We start from the raw sequence: 10,451 nt of genomic DNA on the forward strand, positions 1-10,451 counted from the left end.
TGTTACTGGTATTTGGCATACTGGGTACACCACGGGGAGTTTGCCAGACTCTGCCGTGTGGGCAGGTTACATTCGGTAGCCTGCCAGGTTGTCCAAAGCAAGAATGAGATAATAAGATGTCGCATGGCCACAAATGTGGTCACGCGCTTACGGGAGCTGGGTTTTGTAGTCTCTGGGTTTTGGCCGTTGATGGGATTACACGGCACCAGGGGGTCAGTTTGTGGGTGTGACCCCTGCATACTGGAAAATGGAGGATCTGGGTGTAGGATGCTCAGCTCCAATCCGAGCAGGCTTGGAGATCTCAGCCCCGGGACCCGCATTTCTTTGTTCCTCTGCTGGTACCTTCATGCGTGTGGAGAGTGGTCTCAGCATGGTTGTGGCTGGTTCTGGAGGTCTTTGGCTGCCGGAGCTCTGCTCAGGGCAGAGAGGGAAACTCAACCTGCCCCCCTCCAAGGGGCCCCAGCTAAATTTGTATTTTTGCTAAATACAAATCCGTTTTTTTGTGTGTATTTTTTCCTTACTCTGTTAATATTATATTATTTAATAGTCTTAATCATGTAATAATCAGGACTCTTTCTTGCAAATGGGGTGTGTTAAAAGAAGAAGGAATTTACAACTGTTTATACCTGTCTTATATTTAACCATGTGAGTTTAGAAATGGGTGGATCTAATGGCTCAAATTGGGTCATTATGGATTTATACCTTCTGTCATATCTTTGTTTTAGCTTTATTCTGTGTTAATTTCATTTTCCAGATAAGACTTTTTTTCACATGGCAGAAAAGATGAACAAATTAAAATTTGTTCTAGTATTATGATAAGTGTTACACATCCTTCCTAAGGGAAATTTGTATGATTTATTAAAAAAATTGGTGGGGACCAGAAAGATAATACAAAGGTTAAGGAGGTTTCCTTGCATGCAAATGAGTCAAATTTAATCCTGAAACTCCTTACACCACCAGGAGTGATATATGAACATAGAGCCAGGAGCAATCCATGAGCACCACTGGGTGTGATCCTAAAACCCAAATTTCTTTTAGTATTACTAAATTTTTAAAACTTATTCAAATCTATATCTTAGCTTGACTCAGTCACCTGGGGTTTCCAGCTATACAGCTAGGGTAGCATACTGTAGCAGTGTCGTCCTGTTGTTCATGGATTTGCTCGAGCAGGCACCAGTACCGTCTCCATTGTGAGACTTGTTACTGTTTTTGGCATATGGAATATGCCATGGGAGCTTGCCAGGCTCTGCCGTGCGGGCGGGACACTCACAGTAGCTTGCCCGGCTCTTCGAGAGGGATGGAGGAATTGAACCCGGGTTGGCCACATGCAAGGAAAACGCCCTACCCGCTGTGCTATCGCTCCAGCCACAGCTAGGATAAGTCTTAGAAAATTTCCAGGGGAAGATCGAAGTGATTCTATATAGGCACATCAATGAGCCCTCAATAATCTGCTTTCTGGAACATACCTGGGTATAGAAGGTACTTTTTATGCCTACCACTTTTTGCACCACTATCGTTTTTACGTGTCACTTTCCTGCACATCTCTCTTCCTTTGTGAACACACCTATTCTGATCACTTTTTTTCTTCATTCCACCACAACACCCTCAGGACAATCCATGATTTTCCTTCTAACATCTCAATTCCTAGGCATTCTCACCTCCTATGAAAGACTCAGTTAAATACAAATGTAACCAGAATCATTGTTTTTAAATGTAGCTTATTATTTAAGAAGAGTCATGTAAAGTATGTAATATTTAGAAGAGCAAATGGCACTAATTTACTTGATCACAGAAAATGACAAACTGTGCTCTTTTCATAACCATAGGAATGCTAATCTGCAGTCTACAGCGAATTTTATTATGTCTGTTTTTTTCCTTAGAGAAAAACAAATAACTTGAGATGGAAGCTTTTCCAAGTGAGTTGAAATGTAGATATGTTATCATAGGGGCACTGGTCAGTGAGTGGATGTTAATTGAAGGAAAAGAGGAAAAGGAAAAGGTTAGTATTGGAGATAGGTTTTCAAAGAGCTAAAGAAATACTGCTTACTTGGAAGTGAGCTTTTTCCATGATGTTCACAAAGCAAATTGCAACTATTTACCAGGAATCTAATATCTGTAATGAATCATAAAGTAATAAATGACACATTATTTTTTTTTTGACACATTATTTTAAGAAAAATCAGTTGGGTTCATCTATCAGTAAATTTTACAGTATGTGGAAAGTGATAGATTTCAAATTCCATGAAGCTTGGAGAACCTGAAGCTTCATATTCAACCAATTCTTTTTGAAATTGAAATTATAAATTATAATTATAAAACAGTGGTGACACTTTATCACATTATTCAGAATTAATTTATAGGATCATAAACAATTATGTCTGTGTTCATGTCCCCATAGAAGAGAGAAGAGAATTATAATACTGATCAATATCAAGAACAATACAGATTCTTTATTTCTGACAAGTGTTAAAAAGTTCAGAACTTTTATGCTATTATGATAAAATTTAATCCATTAATATATATTTTATTTAAGAGAGGGTCTCTATGCAGGTAGGGTGTCACACAAAGCCAGCCTTGGGAAGGCAATGTGACTTTACTTCAGTTTCCTTAAAGGTACATTAAAAGGATAAATGAACATTTTCTAGAGTCTGATCCAAGTATTAGAATTTTTATAGTTTCAGATTTTCTTACACACAAAGGAGCATATGAAAATAGAAGTTGTTACAGTATGAAAATAGAAGTTGTTACAGACACTGCCTGAGATAAAGGCCTGAGTAGTTAACAATTGAGGGATCTCGCATGGGCCAGGACCAGTAGTGCTAACACAATGAGTTGCAAATTCTTACTATTGTGACCAGAAGTAAAGAGGATAATGTGAGCCCATGCTTGTCTACATAAGGACAACCATTTGATTTAATAGACTTAGCCACTTAATAATTATTGATGTATCTAGTCTATAGTGAGCTTGCAATGAACATACATTGTATTGAATGCTATTGAATCTTTCTATAGCTTTAACCCAGCCAAATAATTCATAACTCCCAAATTATGGTATTCAATTAATACTTCCTATGATTTTGGTGCTCCATAATTCTTGTTTGGGTTATTGACATGTCCTTGGAAAGCAAGTCTTTAAAAGAAGTGTAAATTCAGAAGCACATATTAAAAGAATGATGTATCAACAAGTTCATGGGTGTCAATGGGCAAGGGAACAGGAAAATGAGACACAGACAACTCTCTCTCTCCTTCGCTCTCTTTCACACACACAAATTCTATATTTTACTTAAAAATTTTTGGTAATGTTCAATTTTCTGCTTTCTTGCTTCAGCATCTTTCTTCACTGGGTCAAATGCTGTGGGCAGAAATTTAGCATAATGATTAGAAACATTCCTGAACTCAGAATTTTCCCTTTGAGCCTGTCAACCCTGGCATGCTGTCCCATCTCTGTCTTGATTTGTAGATGGAAGACAATACAGTTGATAGAGTGTCATGGCAAAGAGCTAAATTATGAATTCAACTTTTGGTCAGTAGCAAGTGGATTTTGTTGAAGGAGAAGGCACAAAAAGAGGGGACACAAAGGCAAAGACATGTGAATCTAGAATTACCTGGCACAGTGCTATTGGATGAAAAGCATTTCAAGTTTAAGAAGAAATTTAAGGTCAGATGACAAAATCTTGAGGACCCAGCATATTTTTCCTTTACATGAGATCATTTTGTCTTCGTTACGTGAGAAAAGAGCAGCGCCCACACCTAAGGAAGATATGTAGGAGTTTTGTTTCTAAACAGCCCGCACAGCAGATGTGAAAGATACTCACTTTATCACTGTTGGACTTATTCCAATCACTGGTGTTGATACATGAGTCATTCTGATGACTAGGAGCAGCACAGCATAGTGACTTAACAGGCGAAGAGTACAACCCTGATTTTTTTTTTTAAATTATCTCCATGAAACTAGAGCACTTCAGAAAATTGGGACAGTGAGAATGCTAGTGGAGATTTTATTTAGGTAGGAAGTACTAAGAACTTTTGAGTTTCTGACAAGAAGGTCTTGTGCTCCCTTCCAATATGGCTGTTTGTAAACTGCCTGGCTTCTTTCTGTGGGCATGAAAAAAAAACTTTACTAAGCACTTCTTTGGAGGAGAGGTATTTTATTTAATCTTGACTTTAGCCTTGTTTAATCTAAATATTTATTGATATTGGCCTTGTTAATTAAACCTAAAGATTCCCATTTTATGCAAAAAAAGCCAATGTCTTGGAAAAATAATACGATGTCTTATTGCTAGTAAGTTGATTTTAAAACTAGGTTTGTTCAACTCTAAATATATGTAACTATAATATGTTACACTTTCTATGGACTTCTATACGTAGTCATCATAACGGTAGTGTCAGGCAGCATTATCAATGAAACTGAATCCCAGGTGGGTTAATTCATCCAAAATAATAGATATATGGATTCTGAAGTCTCTAATATTATAAATTATTGATTATTAAATAACATTATATAATTTAATAATTAATATATTAAATTAATAACACCCAGGAGCTGGGTTCTGGGTTATAGTTTTGATGAGACATGCATGTTCTCACTTGCCTGAAGGAAGTAGTCAAATTTTCTCATATAATAACCAATTATTCTGTAGGAATGGAATAAAAGAAAAGTGCATAGTGTTTGAGGCTAGAAGGAGTGGGATATTTAGGAAAAATTTCCCAAATAAGAATCTGAGGCAGAATCTAAGAAGAGAGAATGGATATTATAGACTGACTGTTCATAACTGAATATTTCCTTAAAATGTATTTTTTGAAGACTTTGCCTCTAATGTTATGATATTTTGAGCATGAAACTATAGATAATCATAGGTAGTAGATGAAATCATGAGGGAGGACCCTTATAATGAAATTATAGTTTGTATAAAATGAAGCGAAAGAGAGGTCTCTCTCTCTCACTCTCTACATAGAAGCAAATAGCAGGAAGGCAACCATCTTCAAGTCAGGAAACTTCAAGAGGAGGAGGACTCCATTAAGAACCGAATCTGCTAGCACTTTTGATTTCTATATTTCTAGGTTATAACTATAATAAACAAATGTTTTTTGTTCATGCCATCTTGTCTGTGGTATTTGTTATTGTAGCTAAAGCTAATATAACATGCTTCAACCTAATACAGGGAAGCCACAGACTGCATGCTTTTATGTCAACAAGTGAGTTAGGAGTAGTTAACAAAGCAATACTTTGCCAAAGTCATTCAAACTTTCCCCTGTGCTTGTTCAGACATATTTTTGATTTGATTATAACTGCTTTTACAGGGAAAAAGCAATAGTTGTTCAATGATGGATTGAACAGTTTTCGAGATTTAAGTCAGTTTAGAGATGAAATAGAATCTTGATGAAGTGTCACCTCTGAGTGTGTCTGGCATTTTCTTTTGTGTTTCTCAATACAGTTTCACCAGTAAAAGTTATTTCTTAGTGTGGAGTTTGCAACAGCCAAATAAACAAAATCCCTCTGACTCTGAAGGGTAGACAGTGGGTAGGGGAAGGGGAAATAGAAGGGAGATTGTTGGGGAGGAGGTGAGAAATAGGAGGAAGAGAAGACTTTTAAAACTATTACTCTTGCATTCTCATTGAAGAGTTATGAAGAAACTAAACTTGGCAACCAAAAGGAGAGGTACTGGCCACAGTGGAGAGTAAGGGGGGGGGGGCTCAGACCCTTTGGATTCAGAGGAAGACAATCTTTTGGGGGAGACTAAGGAGATCAGGTTCTTACAACAAGTTGAAGCTTTGCCCAAGAGTAAGCTTACAAACACTGGAGAAAACAGGATGTTCTTCAGGATGTTCACAATAGGTTGGGCTGACCTGAATCTGACAGGGGCCACCATGCCCTGTCAATTACATGATCCACTGGTCCAATTCCTGTTCATTGCCCTCCATGCCCACCTCATTGACCTCACCATCATCATCAGTAGATTCATTATAGTTATTTATCTCAGTCCCTTATAGTGTGTCTTTGTTATCTTTGAAGTCCTCTTCACTATCTTTGTCTTTATCTTCATCATTCTCTTTCTCACTGTTACAGTGCTCTGAGGTACTATGTAGTTGTCTTTCTCTGTGATGCTCTGGAGCCAGGACTGACATTGGTGCTTTGTCTGCTGAAGGTCAGTTTCCTGTATGCAGGGTCCATGCAGGTTAGATCATAGGAGTCACATATTACAGTTAGTAGACTGTGCATACAGCAAACGTGGGTTTAATCCCTGGCATCCCGTATGGTCCCCTGAGCCCCGAGCCAGGAGTAAGCCCTGAAAACTTCTGGGTGTGTCCTCCTCCCATAAAACCTTCAAAAATATATTAAACCATAACGTCTTAATTACCAAGAGGAAGAGGAATGAGAACAAGGTAGACATGGCTCTTAGGTAAGAAGATAGTCAGCAGTGACCAGAAAGTGCTTCAAGAAGACATTTTTTTTTCTATTGAGAAGAATTTTTGTTTTATGGACATACTAGAACTGGAAATTTAGATTCTAGTAAATTCAATCTTCACATAAAGAAGAAATTTGAGGCAGAGGAGTTCAAGAGGGACTCCTAGGGGCTGGAGCGATAGCACAGCAGGTATGGCATTTGTCTTGCATGCAGCCAACCCGGGTTCAATTCCCAGTATCCCATATGGTCCCCTGAGCACGGCCAGGAGTAATTCCTGAGCACAGAGCCAGGAGTAACCCCTGTGCATTGCTAGGTGTGACCCAAAAAAGCCAAAAAATAAAAACCCAAAACAAACAAGAGGGACTCCTTCCTTCTTGGCAGAAGTGAGAAAATAACCCTAAATTTTTCACATTAACATAATGTTGTAGTAATTTCAAATATGTTCACTGTCCACTGTCCTCCCGTTGTTCATCGATTTGCTCTAGTGGGCCCTGTAACATCTCCATTTTGAGACTTGTTACTGTGTTTGGCATATTGAATACATCATGGGTAGCTTGCCAGGCTTTGCTGGGCGGGCGAGATACTCTGGGTAGCTTGCCGGGCTCTCTGAGAGGGGCGGAGGAATCGAACACGGCTTGGCCAGGCTGGCTGTGCACATGGCAAACGCCCTACTGCTGTGCTATCACTCCAGCCCATAAAGTAGCTTAATAATGGGAATTAATAGTATATAAAATTGTTAAAAGGAGTAGAGGAGTGAAGGCCAGGAAAAGCTGGCCCCAAAAATTTTATTTTAAAGGAAATGTGGGAATGTTTACAAATTTACTAGGGGAAGGGGAAAATCAAACAATATAATAGAAAAATGAACTGTATATTTATAAGGCATAAGGAAAGCTGAATTCTACATCTGCTTCTGCTCTTTATGTGCAATCTGAGACTGAGAATTTGACTGGTGTATCAGTGATCAGAGTAATGAAAGTATTAATCTCAGGAATGTTATGAAAGTTGTCTACAATGATGTGAATAGCAGATTAGCATATGATGAAAATTTTATCATGCTCCTAAATATTATTTTAAGTCTTTGTCAGTGAGAGTGTATAGCATTATACCATATAGGCACTTATACATTGTACAATTACTACAGTTTTAAAGGCTCTAAGTTTAAGATCAGGGCCTCATAGAGTTCATGTCTGATAAAGGCTCTCAGCTTCAGGGACAAGCAACAGCTTAAAGAATTCATAGCCTTAATACAGTTTTGAGGCAAAGCTGGTGGAGGGACAGCATCTTTCAGTTATCTGAACAATCTATGGGCTCACAAAATTTTTGCATGAGTGAGTGTCATGTTTTGGATAACTCTTTGATATACTGTCTCAGGAGGAGCGTCATTAAATGAAACAGGGGGTTGCCCTCCATGGAGAAAACCAGCCCGGAGTGAAACTTAGGAAGATGGTGGCAGCACAGCTCCAGTGGGTGGAGCTACTGCAGCTCTCAATGCTATGGAAGAGTTTTAACGTGTCTCAGTCCAACACAGCACCACCAGAGAGCGCAGATCCTGGAGTTTTGAGCTGATGACCTGGGTTCCCATTATGGGACCCCTGCTTCACTACAGTTGGGGCAGCCCTGCCACCATTTATTCCCCAGACCAGCCATGCAGCCTGCAGCATATTATGGGGAAAAACCTCCTTTACCTTCATATGTCTGAAGACTCAAGATGGAAGCATGTGCCTCCTGGTCAGGCTCTGCTGCAGCCTGCACAGGTGCCCAGGCCTCGAATGGTAGCAGCCCTGGCTCCTGTCCTGTTCCCTACTGGGACCACTCCTGCTATCACCACTGGGGTCCAAGGGTCACTGTGCATGCATGTCAACCTGAACCTGCAGGGCAAGTGCATAAGCAGACTGATGGTGTCTTTGGTTTTCCTGTATCACTGTCATCCTGTTGTTCATCAATTACCTTGAGCAGCCTCAGTTATGTCTCCTTCATCCTAGCCCTGAGATTTTAAAAAGTGCCACGTTCGAGGCTCTTTCAGGGTCATGAGAATGAGACCCATCGTTGTTACTGGTTTTTGGCATATTGAATATGCCACGGGGAGTTTGTCAGTCTCTTCCGTGTGGGAAGGATACTTTTAATAGCCTGGCAGGTTCTCCAGAGTAAGAACTAGATAATAAGATGCCTCACAGCCACGAATGCGGCTGTCTGTTTCCAGTAGCAGGGTTTTATAGTCTCTGGGCCTTGGGCATTGATGGGATTACATGGCGCTGGGGGCAGTTAGTGGGTATAATGCCTACATATTGGGAGATGGGGGATCTGGGTGGAGTTTTCCTGATACCCCAAAATTGCTGCTGTGCCTCTGGCTGGATTCCAACAACTCAGGACCAGGTTTTCCAGAAATTGCCAAAAGTTAGATATGTGGGAGCCATGCCCACAAACAACCTGTAGCTCAGTCACACAAGCTCATTTATCTGTGTTGCTCAGGGACTCATAAATAAATCTCTAAAGAGATCAAAAGCCACAGATAATCTCAGCCCCATGCCAGCCTGAACAGACATGGGTAGATTGGAGAGGGGCTAGTGAGCATACTGCTCTCCCAAACATAGCCCTTGGCAGCCACTTGCTCCCACAATCCAAAATCCCTACTGTGCTCTCCATCCAGACTCCACCATCTTGGGACAGACATCATTGAGATATGAATCTGCTGAAAATTTGAAAATGTGGGTTTTTGTGGCTAAAATCTCCAAGCTTTTTTGAGGTCATGATGGGATATCTGCTTTCCCCCTCCCCTTGTACTTCCAGAATCACCTGCAAAAGTCACTTCCACAACCCCAAATCACCACCCAGTGGGGAAAAATCTACTTCAGCTGTACCTTCCTGACAAAAATACTGAATGCTTTGAACAAATATGATGACCTCGTAGTACCTATATTGCAAACCATAATGCAAAAAAGGATAAAGAGAAAGAACAAAAGTACCGGCCATAGAGTCAAGTACGGAGAAATGTGGTGGTAGGGTGGTGGTGGTGGGAAATTGGGGACATTGGTAATGGGAAATGTACACTGGTGAAGGGATGGGTGTTGGACCATTATATGACTGAAACCCAATCATGAATGGCTTTGTGATGGTCTGTTTCAATCATGAATAGCTTTGTAATGGTCTATCTTACAGTGATTCGATTTAAACATGTAAAGGTAAAGGTAAAGGCCCTCCCGTTGTTCGTCGATTTGCTTGTGCGGGCCCAGTAACGTCTCCATTGGAGACTTTGTTGTTACTGTGTTTGGCATATTGAATACGTCATGGGGAGCTTGCCAGGCTCTGCCGTGTGGGCGAGATACTCTCGGTAGCTTGCCGGGCTCTCGGAGAGGGGCGGAGGAATCGAACTCGGGTTGGCCATGTTGGCTGCGTGCAAGGCAAATGCCCTACCGCTGTTGGCAAGAGCTTTGCTAAAGGGCAAGGCAAAGTTCCAAATACGTGGCACTGAGTGTGGCACTCACTAACAATGCATATGTTTGCCTCTATTCGATTAGAAAAGGAATTTTTACTTCTAGTTTGCTAAGGGAATTTGTGAATTTTAAATAATGAATTAATGTCTTATTTTTATTCGTTAAAAGCACTTAGGAATCAACCATCAAAAATTGACTTTCATTGATTTATTTTCTGATAATTCCATTTGACATTCCTTTAAGTTTTGTTGGACAAATAATATGAAATAAAATTTTTATATGCCTGCTAAGAGGGCAGGCTAGGAGTGACAGGGTGGAAGGGAATTGGTACATTGGTGGAAGGATTGGTGATGGATTATTATATATGTGAAACAAGTCTATTATAAAAAATTCACAAATTATCATGTCTTAAAAATAAAATAAAGATGAAGCTCTCTTTTTGGTTTGTAGATTATTATCTTCTTCCTGGGTTTTCACATGGTTGGATGAGAACTTTTTCTAATCTCTTCATCTTCTGCAAAGACACTGACCCTATCATGAAGGTTCTACCTATGATCTCATATAGTCTAAATATTGCACAAAGTTCCTTGGAAATTAGGGCTTCAATTTATGA

At 39.9% G+C, this 10,451-nt stretch overlaps 1 pseudogene; it reads right to left on the reverse strand.

Moving 5' to 3' along the window:
* Nucleotides 1-5,880: 5,880 nt before the first annotated feature.
* LOC130021393 (anaphase-promoting complex subunit 15-like) lies at nt 5,881-6,392 on the reverse strand (annotated as a pseudogene).
* Nucleotides 6,393-10,451: the final 4,059 nt, after the last annotated feature.

The sequence above is a fragment of the Sorex fumeus genome, unplaced genomic scaffold, assembly GCF_029834395.1.
Source record: "Sorex fumeus unplaced genomic scaffold, SorFum_2.1 ptg000002l, whole genome shotgun sequence".
NCBI classification, from domain to species: Eukaryota; Metazoa; Chordata; class Mammalia; order Eulipotyphla; family Soricidae; genus Sorex; species Sorex fumeus.